We start from the raw sequence: 20,887 nt of genomic DNA on the forward strand, positions 1-20,887 counted from the left end.
GAAGAACAGATTATAAGAAGCAGCCATTATCCCCAGAAAGACGCCCTTCTCTTCCATGTCCCAAAGCTGACATCAAGACCTTTCTGCAGAGGACGAGGTTATGGCTCACTGGTGACAGAGAAGTCTCTGTGGTGCCACACTAACAGGACTTGGTGAAAATGTGTCTTCTGGAACACACGGGAGATCAGCCTTCTAGGGGTAAGTGTTCACTGGGAGATGTCTTAACCAGAGACACTCAGCAACAAACCTCTGGGGAAGGAGGTGAACCAGCAACTTCTGGAACCTGAGTATTGCTGGCCTCCACGCAGTGCAGGAGCCGGGCGCTGGGGAAGCTGCTGGGACCTGATACTGGAGAACCCACTCACAGAGTGTGTTGCTAGAAAAGTCAAAAACAGTGAGTACACCCAACCAGAAAGAAAACCCTTTCCTCCTTCAGTGTCTCTTCATCACACTCTACTGGCGAAGCTAGCATGGTGCAGCTGGCAAGGGATTAAAAAAAAAGACAATATTAAAAAGGCCCAAATCCATTTTCACCAAACAGGCAAAAAGGGTGAATTTGGAGCTGAGAAGCAATAAATTGATAATTAGTACAGTCTTTTTAATATCATTTTGAAATATCATCACATTTTGTTGCCATAATAGCATAATGAATTGATGGATTGTTATCCTTACTATTTAAAAATGGTAACATAACTTTATTATGTTAGCCCTGATACAAATTGTTCATTAAAATTATTAAAAGAAAAGTTTATGAGATTTGTATCCAAGAAAATAAGCATCAGATGAAAGACCTAATATTCTGGTTAGTTCCTCAAGGACTTTTAAAATATATACTTGTTATTCAGAGAACTCAAAATATGTTTATTGCTAAATATTTCTTCTGGCCAAAAATAGGTTTATTTATATTGGGTTAATTTAGAGTTCTTTTATTTTCTTGTTAATGAAAGCTTCAGAGATTGGGATTGGGATGTGTCAGGTCAGCCAAATCGGAGAGGGGACTGGCAGGGTTTAGCATATCAATGGGCCACGTGCTCAGTCCCTGCACCTCTAAGATTGATATGTTGTTCTTTGCACCTTTCTTGTAATTGACATAAAACATGTCTGTGATACCACTTTGTTCCCTAAAGTCGTATAACAACCACATCAACATTTGGTGACTTATGCTACTTGGGATCTCTTCCAGCAGGGAGCAAATTAAAACGTTTGCTACTAATGGAAAAGGATGTGCTACAATTTGCATATGGGTTGAGTCAGATAAACCTGATTCAGAGAAATGGATATGGAACTGAACATGTGACTTTAGAAAATTGACTTACACTCTCTGAGTTTTCTCTTGTATAAGAAAATAACACTTCAGGGTTTCATTATGATATACACATGAAATAGCTTATGTGAGGCATTTGTAGATTGACACCTGTGAGGTGGTGATGCCTAAATAAATGGAATTATATGTATATTTTGTCACCCTACTTTTTTTTTATTTCTCAATTTTTTAATATATCAGACATGTTCTTACATGTACTAATGTCTTTTTTTATTCTTTTTTTTATTTTAATTTTATTTAGTTATTTTTCAAGTACAGTTTTTTGTCTATTTTTCCCATCCCAGCCTCCCCCGCCCCTTGCTCCCCACCTCCCTCCCATTTCCACCCCCCCCTTAGTTCTCATCCCTGTGTCCTTCCTATTTGTTCTTCCAAATCCCTCCCCCTTTTTCCCCTTAACTTCCCTTCCTTCTCCCCTCTGGTCACTATCCCCTTGTTCTCTATTTCAGTGTCTTTGTTTTTTTGGTTTTTTTGGTTTTTTTTTTTCTGCTTGCTGGTTTGTTTTGTTGTTTAGCTTCCTGTTAAAGGTGAGATCATATGGTATTTGTCTTTCAGCACCTGGCCTATTTCACTCAGCATAATGCTTTCCAGTTCCATCCATGTTGTTGCAAAGGGTAGTAGCTCCTTCTTTCTCTCTGCAGCATAGATGTCACCCTACTTTTTAAATTCTTGAAATCTCCTCTCTCTCTCTCTGTGCCCTCACTTTCCCACCTTTGCCTCTCTCTCTGTAGACATCTCCTTGTGTCTCTGTTGTATGTACGTGTGTCTGTCTCTCTGTGCCTGTCTGTCTCTGAGTCTCTGTCTCTGTCTTCTGTACTATCTACTCTACACATATATGTATATGTGTATAATATATAGATATAACTATATATGCATATACAGTTGACCCTTGAACAACATAATATTGAACTGTGCCCATCCACTTCTAAGCAGATTTTTCCAAAGAATATTGTAAATGCATGTTTTTCTTCCCTATGATTTTCTTAATAATATTCTCTTTCCTCTAGATTACTTTATTATAAGAATACAGTACACAATACATTTAACCTACAAAATATGGGTTAGTTGGCTGTTTTTGCTATTTGTAAGGTGTTTGATCAACATTAGACTCTTAATAGTTAAGCCTGGGGAAGTCAAAAGTTCTACCAAGATTTTCAACTGTGTGGGCTGGCATGGGGGATTGGTTCCCCTAGCCCCCGTGTTGTTCACAGGTCAACTGTATATGCAATCTTATATAAATCGCTCCCTACCTGCCTGTTGTGACCTTATTTCACTCAGCACTCCCAATCACTCATTTTTTTGTTACCAGACTGACTTCCTATTTATTCACATATATAGTTCATCCTCCCCTTTAGGCCTTTGCTTTGCTTATTTCATCTTCCTGAAATGTTTACACAGCAGGAAATCCCATGGCTAGCCCCTTCCTTGTTATTCATATTTAAATTCAAGACTGACTCTTCAAAAGCATCTCCCCTGACAGTTCTACCTGACCTAGCTCTCCCTTATCCACCAGTCACCCTATATTTAATCACTTTTATTTCCTTCAGAGCAGTTACCACTATCTGAAATTATTTCATTCACCTGTTTGTTCACTGTTAAACATGTTTGCCTTTCCCACTAAAATGTAACGTCTCATTTGTTGTTGTAGTCACAATATCTAGAAGAATAGTTGTCATAAAATAAACAATTATAAAAATATCTCAAATAGTGGAGGATTAAGACAATCCTTGGGATCTTAGAGAATTTTTTTTACAACAATGCTGAAAGAAAAATCCCAACTGAATGGCTACTGAAGAATTTGTGGAGAGTTATGAGTTTATGGGAAAATGAGATACATCTACCCACTGAAAGTTCTCGGTTTAAATAGCTAGAGACGACAAATGTCATCAAAAGTGAACTAGCCACTTCTTTATTGGTTATCTATTACTATCTAGCAAGCCTTCCAAACATTTAGTAATCTTGAACAGCAAAAAATGTATTATTTCTCACAAGTCTGTGAGTTGGCTAGGCTCTAATGCATGACCCCAGGGTGCTGCATTATACATGACTACAAATAAAGCTCCCATCTTCAGGGAGGCTAGCAAAGGTCTTCCTATGGCTGCTGACAGTGTTTTGACAGAATGAGCCTGAACATGAAAGCCTCAGCCTACATCACAGTTGCTGACATATCTCTTTAGCCAAACAACTCACATGACTTACCATGCACATTACCCACAAAGATATGGACATCAGAGAGTGTGAGTGCACAAGGCAGAGGAAATGCAAACTGTGGTTTCTCCTGGCCTCTCACCTTCTAACATGGAGTGTGTGTGCCACTAGGTCTGGAATGCCACATTCTTGCTAAGCCACTGTCACCATTGAAAACCTATTTTCAGGGTTATGTCACCATTCCAGAAAAATTCACACCATATAATCTATGTGCTTCCATTTAAGGAGATGATGTATATGTTAGGTTCTCTAAGTTCTTAAAAAAACAAACAAACACACTCTTAGTGAAACTCTTAACCCAGGGAGTCAGGAGCAAAGGAGCAGGAACAAGGGAAGATTCAGTGATGCAGTGCTTTCAGAGAAGAACTCTGCCTCTAGTTTTTCAACACCTGGAAAGCACACTGCTTGTATTTGTGTGCCATACAATTATAGTACATATATGGACTATATACCGAAGATAAAATTCATACTGTTGCACATTGGCAAGTTTCCCATGATCAAAATGAATAGTCAGTCATCTGTACAATGATAAATGGCATATTGAATATTGTGAACATATTTTTTTTCAAGTTAAGATTTCCTTTTGGTCAATTTATGAAACAGGTTAAGTGTCTAGTGTATGTACCAGGTATAATAAATAATAACAGCCCCTGGTCTCGGGATCTTACAGTCTAGTTTCTTGGCCATAAGTAGGAGAGTTGAGAGATTAGGACAAAATAGAGAAGGAGGACATGCAGATCTTTCTAAAAACTGTGGAAGGAAGAGGGAGTTATTGAAAGAGGTAGTTTCTGAACAGCATCGCAAATCACTCTTATTGCACTGTGTTGATATCTTTCATGGCTTCAACTCCTTACTGACTTTTCCCTGAAAACGCAACAGTTCTTTCCATTTTTTTCCAAATGCAATGCTATTTCAATTTATATCCTCTTTGATTTGTTCATTGCATTTGACTATTAATCTTAACTTCAATTTTAAAAATAAAGTTTTGTTCCTTTTTTCTTCCTTTATAATCAATACTCTTATGACTTGTCTTGCTCCCTGTACCTCTCAACTAAGTGTACCCAAGGTTAATCCTTATTCTTTTCCCTGTTATCTTTACTCCTGTGTCCTTTTAGATTGTAGTTGATCATTGGTAATTGTTGGCATCTTACAATATGTAGTAATTATTTCTGTCATCACACTTGGAGCAAGCACCATGACATGCTAGATTCCTGGATACCTAGGGCAATTCATTGCATACCTGTTTCTTTGGAAGAAACACATTTAGAAGAAACACACTTAAGAATAATCTGCTTAGGAGATATTTAAGAGCTTCAGGGGTTTAAGCTCAATTCCCACTTAGCCAACAGTTCCTGTAGCCATAAGCTCCCCAAATCCTAATTTTCCTATGTGCTCAACTAGCTTCTTCTACTGGGCTAGAAATACTTAATGCAGAATAAGCACTCAGCACATATTGTATGAATTTATGAGCTCCATTTCTCTCCATGGTGCTATCCCACACAACAGGTGACAATGACTTTCTAGTACTTATGAGCATTTTTATGACTTTTAAATTCCTCTAGGACATATTATCGATATGCGTACTTTCATCAGCCTCAACATAGTCCCTTTCATAGTCTATCTGGGTTCCTTTTCTGAGTTTTACGGATCCCATTCTCATTCTACCTTACCTTACACATGCAGTTTGCGCTCCATCCACTAGCCTCATTTTATCATGTTTTTCTTAAAAGGGTAAAAACAACAACTAACCTTTATTAAATATTTACAAGAGCCTTAACGTTTCAGCACCTTTAATCCTTGAAACAACTTTATGAGGTAGGTACTTTATTTTTCCTGCTTTATTAACCAGGAAGTTGAGACAAAACAGGTTTGATGACCAGTCCAAGGTTACCCAGAATATACAATAGAGCTAGCATGACCTTAGGCAAGAGTATGTCAAACCCCTTTACTTTCCCCCACTGTGCTCCTAGCCTTCAAAGGTCAACCCAAAGCCTACCTTCCCTTTGAACTTTTGCTCACATTCATGTGGTCTCTTTTTCTTCTTCTTCCCCAGGCTCAAAGGGCTCTGTATATCTCATAGGCTAACACTAACTACCTAATTCCTTGGTTGTTAATACAACTCCACCAGTGTGGAGTCTTGATCCCACAATATATTTTCTGAGCAAAATTAAGTCTACAAGAATCACCATAAATCTGTGAGAAAGTTAGCAAGGAGGGGTGGGGAAGGGACCCTGTTGTATGTGAACATAATGTACCTATTGACTGTCAGTACTGTTGGTCAAGACTAGTCATGTCAAAAAGCTAATATAAGGGTAGGAAGACTCTTTCTGTCACTAGGGCCCAATTTAGATGATTTCCTCATAGAGTCTCCATTGTTAGCGTGAGACACCATTGTAACATTCAGTATTGTGCTCCCGGTCAATGTTCTGCAGTGAACTATAACATCAAAATGTTGTGTAAATTCTGTCTTTCCTTTTCCATCCTCTTTCTATTGCCTGGTTGACTGACAAGGTTTATGAAATCTGTTTTCATGTACTTTTCCCATACAGGCTTCCTTGAACTGGCCTCTTGTTTGCTTCTGGCTGCTGTTCTGGGACTCTTCCCCAGCAACCCCCTTTCTGCCCATGCCCTTCATTGCTAGATGCTCACTTTGAGCACAACTGCAACATTTCCTCAAGCAGTGCTCAGGCACTTTGCTGGAAAAGCAAGAGAAATTCAGTGACAATCCAATCTCCCACAGATTTTCAAATGAGTGTAGGCAAGAAAGATTGGTTAGCTTTGTAATCATTACTTCTGGCAGCTGTCTCCAAAACTACACCAGAAGCCCCTTTGGAATAGGGCAGGAGGGAAGCCTCATTTGCTTACCTGGACTCTTTGTACTTATTCCCGTGATTTTCAACCCTTTTCATCTCAAGGCACATATGAACTAGTTACTAAAATTCTGTGGCACACCAAAAAATACATGTTTGCCAATAAGACCAAAAAAGTTACAATTTTGATTCATTCACACCCAATGTCTATTGTCATGCTGATGGTTGTCTTTTTTTTTTATTGACAATCTATGGGAAAACTGGTCAGTGTCTCTGACTAGTCAGGTGCTGCATGTTTAAAAAATTTTTGTGGTGTACTGGTTGAAAATCACTGACCTAGTCCATAATAGACATTTAGTAAATGCATGATGGTATAAAAATGTAGACTAAAATTATTTGATTTTATCAGTGCAAGAAAAATCATTCCTTTAGTTTGACAGAAGATTAAAAAAATAGCATCCTTTTTCAAATCATTGGTGAGTTTGATCTCATTGACCAGGCAGTCTTTGAGGTTCCTTGTATTGGAAATTTTGGAGCCTTGGAAAGCCTATTTTTTACATTAAATATATAAATATTGCCCCAGCTGGTGTGGCACAGTGGACTGAGTGCCAGCCTGTGAACAAAAGGGTTGCTGGTTTGATTCCCAGTCAAGGCACATGTCTGGGTTGTGGGCTAAATCCCTAGTAGAGGGCACATGAAAGGCAACCATACATTAATGTTTCTCTCCCTTTCTCCCCCCCTTCCCCTTTGTTTAAAAATAAATAAATAAAATGTTTTTTAAAATTTACAAAAGTAATTGAAAAATTTTAAATATATATAAATACTTAATGGTGAGCCTAGAAGTGTTACTAAAATTTATAATTAAAGAACATTATAAAATATAGCCTTAAATATTCACAAAATATTTAGACCAATAGGAAGTAAATAAAAATAGGTTTCCCCTCAAGAATGATGTTCATGTTTCTAAACTTTCCCCAAGACAAGAGGTAAAGAATATCGTTGAAGGATATAGAGTTGGAGTCAGAAGTTGGCTTAAATCCTGCCTCCTTTCCTTAGTAACTGTAAATGTGGCTGAGGGAACACAGGGATCTTCCTGTTTCTGCCTACAGAATATAAGAATAACAGCATCCAACTGAGGTTGTTGTAAAGATCAAACTGGACAATGTATATGAAGTAGTTAGCACAATCGTCGACAAAAAAATTAGAGCCTATTAATTGCTAGTTATTATTAGAATTAATATTTTCTCTAGGAAAATATTAAACTAGCCTTTCTTAAGTCCATACACTGGAATTGACTTCTGATCCTGACATCCTTTACTTGAGTTCTTTTTCTTTCCAGTCCCACTGTATAAGAAGTGTTGGAGATTTATTAGCTCTTTCATGTGTACTCAGGTCCTGTTTAGCATGCTTTCCCAGGAAGGAAATTGTATTTAATTTCATTTGTCTCTATATACAAAATATATGTATTTTATTTCCTTCAAACCAAAATGACTTTTTAGTGTACATGTGTGTGTGCCTGTATGTTCTACTATTGTTACTATTGTCAATTTCATCTGGATAGACATTCTTCTTCTGAAAATGTACTATTAAAATGATAGATCTGATTTGACTTAAGTAACTTCAGGACAATTTTATGATTTGTTCTTCATTGTCTCTCCATCAATATTATCAAATAAAAATCCTTCCTTGGATGCAAACTGATATTACTACATAGCCACACAGTGGTCAGCTCTTCCATCAGCTAAGTTCTCTGTGAACTCATGCAGGTGTTCATTACATGTCTACAAACTTAGTGTTCTCTCTGGAAGTCATTTTAGAAACCACCAAAAGAATAGAAATATCATTCTTGATTTTAAAGAGGTTGTGATTTATTTGAGGCAACTACATTGACAGCGACACACAATTAACTCACCAATCCCTGTAATAAACCTGTATTGCAGAGTAATTAGGTTCATTAATATTCTTCTTTGTCATCATTTTGGGAGATGAGTCTTTGCAACCCCAAATGACGACTGTGGGTAGAAATACTTCTTCGAAATGTCTCATGCCCATTACAGACATATAAATTAATTAAATTAATTCATGTCTTTATTCAACAAACATATATTAAGCCTCTCTAGGGTTTGTCCCAGGAGAAACTTTCTGCCACATCTCAGTTACACTCATTCTATAACAACTGTTTTTTTCCCCAACTTCTCACTTCTTAAGAGGAGAAGGGAAACCTTCCTACAGAATCTAACAATATTTTGTCTCTCAACTCGATACTATTTCTCTGGAAAGGTTTCTCTAACAGCCACCCACACCTTTTACAAGATGTGGGTAGGTTTTCCATCTGGAAGTCATGACACTGTATTTGCTCCTGACACTCCATGGTAAGTTCTGCTTATGAATCTGTGTCATTCACCAGGCTTTGAAAGTGTTTTGAGGAATTTCTGTGTACTTATGATCCTCATATTCCCAGTGCCTAGCACAGGGCCCAGAATGTAGTAAGCTTCCATGACGCCTGACAAATTATACTAGGTGATACTTTTGTCTTTCTGAATGTAGGTTCTGGATCAAGGATTACCCTTTCTTTATACGAGTATTGTAGATAACAGTTAAGGCCAGCATTCACCTAAAGCCACCAAGAAGTTCAAAATCTTGTAATCTGGCTACAGAATATATATTCATGTCTTAGAATTCAAAGTCCACTTTACCACTCCAAAGTTAATTCCTTAGTTTTAGGCTGTTTCATTTTCTCACTTCATACTCCTGCATAGGGGTGCCCCTGTATGCTTTGATAACCTGAAGAGAGAATGACACAAAATGATTGTCTTTATATGATTAAATATAATGGCACTTTTTCCCTTTCCTAAGTAAAGTTGAGCTTTTTAATACTTTTATGAGAAGTCTATCTTTTTGCTTATTTAGTTTTTGATCTTGTCAGTGACTCAAGATGAAAACCACATCTATTGCTTTGCGTGGTTGTGTCTGAGAGACTCATGTATACCTCTTATGCTAACAATGGAATCAATATTTTATTTTAAGTTTACCCTTATGTCATTTTGGATGATGTTCTCACACGTATTAACCGATAAAAAAATGAAAATATTGGACAGTTTTTGAATATCTCTGTCAGCTTAAAGTTTGCAAATGCTGATCCTGAGCCTAGAAGGAAAAAAATTGTTTTCCACATTTTGTCTCTGTTGTTAAAAACTCCACCCCCTGCCCTTTTTAATCCCAGAGGTGCCAGAGAGTCCGATTTTAAGGACAAAGAGAAAAACTGACTTGTTTTCTCTGGTTTTTGGCTGTGACTTTAACCGTTTCTTTGTTTTATTGTAATCGGATACATTGGCATGAAAGTAGAAGTGGATTCCAAGAAGTATATTCTGGGCTTTTTATTGGCATATCAAACAGGGAATCATTCAGGCCATACATTAGCAAGCAGCCAAGTAATTAATAATAACACACGTGGAAGAAAATGAATGTTTTGGTTGAGGAGGAGAACGAGAAGTCAGACAAAGGCCTGGGCTTCTTGTCCTTGCCCTTAGCAGCAGCAAAAATAATGTTATGAATAGCATTTAACTTGAATTTGCAGCAAACTGCTGCTTTTATCATAAACAATTGCCAGATGGTATACATTATCTTTCTTTTTTCTCCTTTCACAAAAGCAGCATTAATTGCAGAGCAGCCCAGGGCTCCACTCAGCTCATCAGTGTGATAACACTTCATGACCCTGATTAGCCGTCAGTCTACTCAATTAAAAAGATCATTTAGACATTCACCCAATCATTTGCCTATCGAGCCACCTGGGCCTCAACCAGGGGCTCCATTTTTAACATTCTCCTGCCCTCTCTCATCTTGCCTAGCTTTTTTACATATCTCCAAAAGACGTAATTGAATTAAATAAAGCATCTCAGGGGCAGCTGCAACATCTGCTGTTTGTGGTATGTCAAGCCTTCAGCATTAAAAACAGTTACATATGCTCCAAATTAGCAGGTCGCAGAGATGAAACAGTCGATGATAGTGTTTTTGTGCCAGCGTGAGAAGCAGCTCACAGCTGTGTGCAATTTACAATTAAAGGCTTTATCAGAGCTCAATTGTACTAGTGAATCAAGTGGTGAGAGGTCAGTTAGTGAATTAGACCAATTAGAGCTTGTACAGTTAAATTATCTGTCTTATTACCTACTGATAAACAGCCTTGTCATATCTTTACTGGAATGATGAAGCCGAATGGGCTATATGAAGTGATAATACATGTTCACTATAGTGGAACTTAGTGGTTTGTGAATTCAAAATCTATAGTCACAAAACCAATTTATAGACGCTTTTAAAACAACGATAAAACAGAGAACTTGGAATTGGTTAAAACACTGACATTGGTTATATCTACTTGCAAATTCATCTCCAAGGACAAGGTTTAAAAAGCATTTTGCAGCAGAATGATATATATATATCCCTAAACTTTATTTTTATTTAATATCAATTTTTTTAAGAAATGATTTCAATGCAAACAAAGGTGAAAACAAAACGGCGTATGACAAATTTAATGACCGAACAGTTAAAAACATCCTATAAAGAGCAGATAGTTTCATGGATGCAGGAATTTATCTCGTTGGGGAATACAAATTCATCAATTATTCTGATAGTCAGAAAAAGTATGCGTAGTTCAGAAGGTGTAAAACTTACCTGTGGACAAGTCACACCCATTTTATGCTTCTATAAGGTAATGATGTGAGCCAATAAATAAAAGACTGTTTAAATGTTCTATGGAAAAATCATCAGTGAATTGTTTGTATTATGACCTTCCTTTGAATAACTGTTCATCTTTCATTTGCTTATACAATCTCATGATTAGCAAATAATGGGGAGTTTTCATCAATATTAGTGTCACCGACTGGGGACATCATTGATATCAATCAGACCGAAAATCTAGACTCATTCTGCATGATACATCTTAACCAGCATGTATTTATATCTCTTAGCATACATTTCCCTAGAAAAACAATTCAAATTTTCAATATTGGAGAAAATATCAGGAGAAACATTTTAAATGCTATTTGTGAGTTGATTCACTATTTTCTTAAAATACTTAAAAATTATTTACTAAAGTATTAATTTAATTTTATTCTCAAAGATATAAAAACAGTTATATTTCTCAAAAAATAGTAGAGAGTTTTGCTTTGCAACATTTCCTTTTGGGAACAAAATTTACTAAATCCAACATTAAGGATTATAATAAACATGTTCAATAATATATATGAGACAAAATATATATCATTCCTTAAAGAAAAGTATTCCAAAGTTATTTATAATTAAAAACCAATATCCTACTTGTAAAATATGTTTATAGAGAAACATAATCAATTCTGTCCTCTGAGACGATATTAGAAAACATTTTTTTAATTTTAAGTAAATCTGTGAATCTATTGTAATACTAGCTAAAATTGTCAACATATTTTACTAAAGTGTATTGGAATAACATTAAAATTTACTTAGAGAAAAATTATAATAAAAGATCATCAAATCAATTTTGAAAAATAAAATTGAGAAGGAACATATTCAATTGCCACAAAAGTGAAATGGCATATACCTGGAATAGGCATAGATAGGTCAAAGAATAAAATTTAAAGGTACCAAATCAGATGGAAGATAATTTAAATATTTTATTATAAGAGAATTTGGCCTTTTAAATCCATGGAAAATTATAATTTTAATATGGTATTAGAAAAATGACAATTTAAAAAATAATTTTAGAATTTTATTTGAACAAAAACATGTTTGGGCAAGAATTTAAATATTAAAAAGGAAATGATAAAATCCCTAGAAGAAAATATAGAGGGATTAAATATTCTGGATTAGGTTAGAGAGCGTCTGTACAAGTATGACAATAAAGGTGGACATTTTAAGCAAATAGATTGGGATAAAAAATACACATACTTTCACGGTAAAAGGTTTTGAATAGGAATAAAAGCAATGTGAAGAGGAAAGTAGTCTTAAAAACATACGACAGTCAGCTTTTTAATACCATTAACAAAGAAATGCACTGCAAATCATATAAATTTACTATAGAAACAATAATAATTTGAAATAAATGCATACATAAATACATTAAAAAGTAAGTAGAATACTTTCACTAATAACCATAGAATTGAAAATTAGGAGAAAGATTAGATGACATATTTTACTTAATACAGGACTCACTGACTGATTTTATGAAAATCTATGTCCTGAATCAGTAGAGAAAACCTGCCACCACAGAGAAAAAGGAAGGCAGGTTTATAATAAACTGCAAAAGAACAGCTATTTTATTATTAAAAGTGGTGCCAAGTGCATGGCATATATTATTACCTCTTCCTCACAATTCAAAAAAATAGGTACTAATAATTAGTCTCTATGTTTTATAGATGTGGAAACTGAGAGTCTAAATGGTTAAATGCTAGCTTACCTAAGATCACATGGCTAGCAAGTAACAAAGCTACTTTCAAATTAAGTACCAAGGCCTCCAAAATAATACACACATTTAAACGGTACAGTGTTCACTCTGTACAGTATGGTTGTCTAGCCTCTATGCTGTACATCTGAAACTAGTACAAAATAATATTGAATGTAAACTAATTGAAAATGTAAAGATTGGATCAAGTTTATTACTTAAAAAATAAATAAACTGTACAGTGTACATGAGTGACTTTCACACTCTCTACTATACACCATCAAAATACATTTTAGAAAAATTTTGTATGACTCTTCTAAGATGATTGAACTCCTCCAAAAAGGGTATTAGGATTACATACATTAGTTCAAACTAAAACAACGACAACAAAATCAATGTAATTCTTTGATTTTCAGGGCTGTTTTTTAATATCCAAATGAAGAGATATGCAATTGCATTCATCAAGTCCAGATAAAGACCCATGTCACTGGGCTCACTCTGTGAGGCACCGAGAACATATGGTACAGTTAAGACTGCACCACAGTCTTGCCCTCATGGACCCTATAGTCTTTGGTGCCATGTAGAAAAAACTCAAATGTTTGTGTTTAGAAAGATCTGTGTGTGCTCCTTAAAAATCACACACACACACACACGGATATTAGTTTTCTACGTATATGTATGCATGTATATTTTTCTGGGTTGGACATGGAGATAGTTCAATATACAAAGGAAGAACTGACTGTGTTTCAAGACCTCTCCCCTATGTCACACATGTTCTTTATGGCTAAAGAATAAAGACAAGGGTTTGCAAAATACTTTGATGTACCAACAATTAGTTTTTGTCAAAATGTGATTTTAAAATAGCAAACAATTATCTAGTTGAAAACATTTGAGATTCCTCCTAACATCTTTTTTGCCTCCTTGAAGAACTTTGGGAAATAAACTGTATTGGAAAGACATGCTACAGTAGATCAGTGACTTTCAACCAGTGTGCTGCAAGAATTTTTAAAAGATGCAATACCTGACTCTGTAGTCAGAGTACTGGCTTCTCTTCCCTTAGATCATCAAATTTTTTTTAAATGACAACAGCCAACACAATAGCTGTCTGGTGTGAATGAATCAAAATTATACCTATTTTTGTCTGATTGATAAAAATATAATGTATTTTTGCTGTGCTGCAAAGTTTTAAGAATCAGTTCATGTGTTCCATGAGATGGAAAAGGTTGAAAATCACGGCAATAAAGCACAATATAGAAAACTACTCAAGAGCCAAGAACAAACCAACGTTAATGTGGTGATTCCTTTGGGCGTATTGTCCAATTTATTGTAACTGCAAAAGTCACTGTTCTGAACCACTTTAATAATTTGACTCCACCAACAAGATTGTTTGAAATTATATTACATTTTTTAAATGATTAGTTTGCCTCCAAACTCTTGACTGGCACAGACAAACTTACTCATATTTGCTTCTTCAGAGGTTCAAGATCAAGGATTCATATTGCACATAAAAAATTAATTCTTGTTCCATTATTATTTTCAGCCTGTGTTAATAATGTATTAGATGAGCTTATTGCATAGATATGGATGTATAGATGGGCATACTTTGGGTTAGGCTGGTCAGATGTGATTCTGAGATGACTCTTATTCCAAACCAAATCTAATGCTTATTGGCTTAATGTTTTAAGAAATATGACTCAGTTCATAAAAGAGGTTTATTCAAAGTGTACTTATCAAAACATTGCCCCAGAAGAAGCTATATTTCTAATATTGATCAAGCCATCTTCCCCTGGAGTACAAATGATTAATCCACTATTAAATCTTATGATATGAGTAAGCCACAGGACAACTTTCTTAAAACTAAGTACAAGTACAATCGCATTAAGGAAAAGACATAGAAGTCTCATGTACAGCTCTAGGTTTTAGAGGAAGAAAATAGGAAAAAAATTTTTGAAGCAAAAAATGTGGTAAAATATTTAATAACATAAATAACATAATATTTCAGCAATGGAAGTGTAAACAGAACTCAACAGCAGCATTAACAACCATTATTCCTCCCAAATTTGGGGTGAAAAAAGTGCATCTTACAGTCCAAAAAAATACAGTATGTTTGTATGCACAGTATATAAAATTAGTATTTTTAAGTTTTGCATCAGAATAATTATATCCAGAAACACATTTGGTGTATCTACCTTATACAACAGCATTTCCCTTTTTTTGAAAAGATATAATTTTTTTATTCCAAGGAATAAAGCCACAGACTAAAAATAAATAAAGTACAAGGAAATTTCTGACTTTAACAATGAACTTCTACTTCTAAAAATTTATTTTAAATAAATAAATTATATAAAAATAAATATATTTCTTTTCCCACTGGGGTAATTTTTAATTTGACCAATCTAAAACATAATACTGTAATTATATTTTAAATTTTAAATGCTTCTAATATCTTTTTTATTTTAAAATGTATTATTAGAACATGCACAAGTACTTGTGAAAATAAACCTCTCTCCCACTGTGTGTTGTGGAGAAAGCCATACATCTCTGACGATTGGCCCATCTCTGTGCTCATTATCTCCATGAGCCTTCCACACAAGCACAGCAGCACCAAGGAAACATCTCTGTCTCCTATTATCCTCTCCTCTTTCTTCTACAGTATCTATTTCAAAGAGACTTTCTTTTCTTAAAAGGTTCAGATATACTAGAACTATAATGACCTTACAATTCCCTCAATAAGCTTTTGTCTCTCACCTGCAGGGGTTTACTGATGGTTTGTTTTGCCATATAATGCACTATGTCCTATTTATTCTTCAACTATAAACTGAATTCAGAAAGTCTTTAAATCACCCATTCACTCAATAACTAATATCTCACTACCATAATTATTGTAGTTATTGGTTATTCAGTGGTGGTCAGAGTACCCACATTCTCTACTTTCACTGAATTTAATCATCTGGTAAGGAAGATAGCAGAGTTCCTATTAGCCAGTATGGAATTTTGTGGAAATACTATCTTAAAAAATCTGTGCTATCTGTGGACTTCATCTGAGAGGAACTCAACTCAGAGTAACCAATAGAACAGTGGTAGGCAGTTATGCTTTTGAATTTTGTTCCCTCCCTCACAGCTGTTTCCTGTTTTACCAGCCACAACTGGGCATTCCTTTTATGCCTTTTGCTCTAAGATTAAGAATCTCTACTTCTGTGCAACTTTGTCTATGACAATAGGCTAGGATATAATGGTATAAGTGAATGGGTACCAGATTTCCAAAGTGGAGGATCTTCTATAACTCCATTTCTCCCACTAATAACATCTAAAGTGTAATGGCCTCCAGCAACATGCAAGCTTTTAATTCCTGGGCATCACATGTTTGACACATCAGGAGCTCTAATCATGCTTCCTCCACTTCTTGAAATACCATTTTCCTTCTTTTTTGATTTATGCCTCAAAACTAATGTTTTGTTTTGGGATATCAAGTTTGACCCTAGCTTTGTACATTTGCTTCTATGTCCACTCTTTCCAGATGTTTTTGTGAGCCTACATTGTAGATCACTGTCCATTAGAGGTGTATCTGAAGACTTTCTTTCAGTACTTACTGCATTGTAGTAAACAATCCCTTTTGAAAGAGGCCCTCAGTGTAAGGACATGGCATTACTTACAATCCCCACCCCACCCCAATTCTCAATGCCTAGGACAGTAGACTCTCAATAGATATGTGATCAACTAAAATTAGCATGCATAAGTCAACTAGCCTCTGAGTTTGAGCCATGTATCGTAATAATGGGGTCAGTTTCTCCAGTATATATATTGTGTACCTCTGGGGCTATAAGATAGAAAGTTTATACTTCACAAAGTGTGTTTCGTGTGCCAGAATTTGAAATTATTCCCTCGATCAAATGTGTTTACTTTTTATAATCTAAAAAATAGGAAATCACTTCCTAGTTCAACTATAGTTTTTACAAATATAGCTACACCATGATCTTTTTTTCTTTTTTTTACCATGATCTTTTATCTAGAATATTTAATATCTTATCTCTTTATCTCCCTTCTTCCAGCCAATAGATGATAGAGTCATTCAAGATGAATAATGTGTTCTCAGCAAATTTGCAGGGATTCTTACTGTGACCACAGCTGTACTTTCCAGGAAAAGTGGTGTCTTGCTAAATTAATCAACTTTCTCTGTATTCTCAGCTTTGACTGACTTCATTGTCAAGGTGTTCTAGGACATCTATGGACTGCCAACCTTTCTTTTTTCTTTTCAAGGACTCTTTCCAAGAGAAACAGTGAGCCTCTGTCTCAAGATGATTGTTTTGCACAGGGATATAAAGTTTTAATTTTAGATATTTGGCAAGTCTAAAAGACATTTTAGAAAGGCAGGATTATAATTACCAATGAGTCTCTCTCTTGCCTTAGGCAGAGAATAAAGTTGTTGAATCTTTGTGACATTTTATAGCTATGCTCCTCCACTATTCCTTTCTTTATTATTGAATAACTTAGCTGTAATTTTTTATAAAAATGAAGCATGCACTATATGAAAATTAATTTATGTATAGTTATAGTAGAATGTCATGTTAGTATTTTCACAGGTATGCAAAAATTCTAATTTGATCCAATTTGTAACTTCATAAATCACTACTGCCCTGGCCAGTTTAACTCAGTTGGTTGGAATGTCATCCTGTAAACTGAAAGGTCATGAGTTTGATTCCAGATCAGGGCACATACTCAGGTTTGGGTTCAATCCCCAGTCAAGGCACATATAAGAAGGCAACCAAGTGATGTTTCTGTCTCATATCAAAGTTTCTCTCTCTCTCCCTCTCTCTCTCTCTCTCTCTGTCTCTCCTCTCCTTTTCAGGAAGCAATGAAAAATGTCCTCTGGTGAGGAAGAAAAAGAAATCACTATTTTTAATCATAACTTTTATTTAAAAAACTATTTTTTGCCTATCTGCTCCAAGCTGTGAATAACTCTGGACACCAAGGACATCCGTGAATAACTTCCTGCCTTCCTCAAACTGGCATTCTAGTGTGAAAGAAAGATTATAAGCTAGTGTCTCCATTGTTAAGAAATCACACTTGAGAGAATGACAAGTGCGAGGAAGAGAACACTGTTTAAATGAATAAAGTGAAACTAGAATAAGCTCTTTTTGGGCAGACGACATTGGAGCACAGTTATGAATTAATAAAAAATGGCAGTCAACAATTAAAGTATCTGGGGAAAGCAAATCCTGGCAGAGAAAAACAGCACATGGAAAGGGCCTGAGTGAGGAATGGGTTTGACCTGTGTAAAGAACAGCAAGGAGGCCAGTGTGGCTGGTAAGTGGGTGTGAAGGGAAAGAATAAGAAATGAGATCACGGAGAGGAGCAAAGATCATGGAGATAGTTGTAAGTCTTAGAAAAAAGTTTGGGATTTACTTAAGATAAAACGGCATTGGAGAATTTTATGTGAGGAAGTATGATATGGTTATATAAATAAAAGTAATATGCTTCGTGCTTTAACAGGCAACTTTGGCTGGTCTAATAAAAATAGACTCTAACAGTTGAAAAAGGAAACCCAATGAGAAGACAAGTTCAGTAGTTTGACAATAATAAGAGGCCTCAGAATAGGCAGATGGTAAGAAGTAATTAATCCAATCATATATGTTGCAGATAGAGACCACAACTTTGTGGTGAAAATGAGGAGTAGAATTATACACTTAACTTTTGGGCCTGATTAATTTAATCATACATATTAATGGGAGAGGCTAAAAGATAAAAAAGATTTAAGGATGCAGGTAGGCAGGTTCACAAGTTCTGCTTTGGACATGTTAAGTATTCATAACCATCAAATTGAATACAAAGGGTTATAAGATGTCATCAGAAAGAAACTTCACTTTTCCACACCACCTCCAACAACTGCTTGTTGAAACATAACTGCATGGTTTCTGTCTATGCACTATTTGGATAAAAAATGAGTGTGATATTTTTAAGACTTTGCTTATTAAAGTCTTAAAGACATAAAGACAAATCCTTATTACTTCATACCACACATGTGTGCACGCATGCATGCCTGTACACTATGAAATAACAATTAAAAGCCCTAAATTTCCTCAAACTTACAAATTCTTGCTCCCCCAAACCAGCTCAACAATGGAAGAATGAATATGCAGTTAGTTACCTTCTCTTTTACATCATTCACTCCTCTCTACCCTGGACCATCTGCGGCTTCTAACATATTCGATGTCATTGAGAAGCTGTTAGAACGGCCATCAGCTGTTATATATATCCTTTGGAGGGCCAACAAGAATCTTTTAAGTCTTTTATAAGAGTGAATAAACTGACAGAAAACTGATTCTTGGATACTTGTTTTGCCATTACTGCATGGCTATCTAGCACCTTGCTATACAATGAAGAGGTCATTGCATTGCTGCCTGTTCTTGGGAGTTCCACAAAACTGAAACTTAAAGAGTCCTAGTTTAACATCTGTTTGCACCCAGTTTGATACATGAACAGGTAGAAGAAAGAGGTAAAGGCAAGTTTCTTCTGTGACTATTCTATACTTTGCCCTGATGGCAGGCCTTCCCCCGTGCCCACTGGACTTTCTTCATTGAGCCTCACAACACAAGTAGCTAGGAAACACCAGAGTTAAGTGTGAAGAGATATGGATTCATTCCTTCTTAGTGCAGTGACTGTGGAGAGATCATCATTTGCGATTCCATTTCCCCATTGGTACTGTGGTCCAATAAACCCTGCCTTCCTCAAAATGTTGTTCAGCTCAAACAAGATTAAGTCTGTGAAAACACTTTATAACTATGAAGTGTTACCAAAATACAAGCATAAGAAATTATTTCAATCCTTCCACTCAGAGAAGAAACTTGGTATAGAAAGTAGCTTTTCTTTCTAAGGATGATTGTTACATATTTTTTGCCTTGACTCAGTTGTTTACACATTTCTCAAATAGTGATCTTCATTCACTCTCACATTCTTATAAGATCATTGTAGCACCATCCACAATCATTAAAACATGTAAAAAGTTGTTTCAGCAGAGAACTTACTGTTTTTAATGTTACTATACCCAATTGTTTGATCTACCACAAATGAGGAAGGAACTTTTTTATTGTTTAGGCTATTACAGTTGTCCCAGTTTTTCCTCCTTTGTCCACTCCTTCCCAGCCCATCCCCACACCTTTGTGCATGTCCACACCCATGTCACATGGGTGATGCATGTATTTTTTTTCTAATCTCTTTCCCCTTCTTTCAACTAGTCCCAACCTCCCACCTCCCCTCTTAACAGCTATCTGTATGTTCCTTATGTCTGTGCCTCTGATTCTATTCTGCTTATTAGTTTATTTTGTGCCTTAGATTCCAGTTATAAGTGAAATCGCATGATATTTGTCATCCACTGATGGGCACGTAGGCTGTTTCCAAATCTTGGATATTGTAAATAACACTGCTGTGAAGATAGGGTATATCCTTTTGAAGCAGTGTTTCGGGATTCTTTGGATAAATTCCCAGAAGTGGCATCTCTGGGTAAAAAGGCAGTTCCTACGTCACACCTGTCAACATGGCTATTATTGATAAATCAACAAACAACAGGTACTGGCGAGGATGTGGAGAAAAGGGAACCCTAATGCACTGTTGTTGGGAATGCAGACTGGTGCAGCTACCATGGAAAACAGTAGGGAGTTTCCTCACAAAATTAGGAAGTTATTTGTTCCCACATAGGGATGCAGTAATGTTCAGCTGGTTGTCACTATCTTAAAATGTTCAAATTCCATAATGTGTTACCTGATTATGTTTAATTTGGCAGACACCTTTAAGAACAAATAACTGCAAACTAAAACATAGAATTATGCATAAGTTAGTGTAAAGGTTTTGCCAACCGTGTTTACTTTACATTAATATAATACACTCAACTTTATCCAGCGACCTCCTTAAGTGGTCTGTGAACCACAGTTTCAAACCACTGGCGTAGAGCATTATAAATTGTCTCTTCAAGTATTTTAAATTTTTGGTTTCTGTATATTTGACCTTATTTCTCCCTTCCTTTTTTCTAGTCTTCTTAAGATTATCTAGAGATAGTTTGACATTTCACTGGGCTGTCACATGACATCACAGAATTTCCACATGGCAGAAGAAGCTCCCATGGTACCTGTAAAGATTCTGCTT

The sequence above is a fragment of the Artibeus jamaicensis genome, unplaced genomic scaffold (assembly GCF_021234435.1).
Source record: "Artibeus jamaicensis isolate MK-2021 breed Jamaican fruit bat unplaced genomic scaffold, CSHL_Jam_final contig_923, whole genome shotgun sequence".
NCBI lineage: Eukaryota > Metazoa > Chordata > Mammalia > Chiroptera > Phyllostomidae > Artibeus > Artibeus jamaicensis.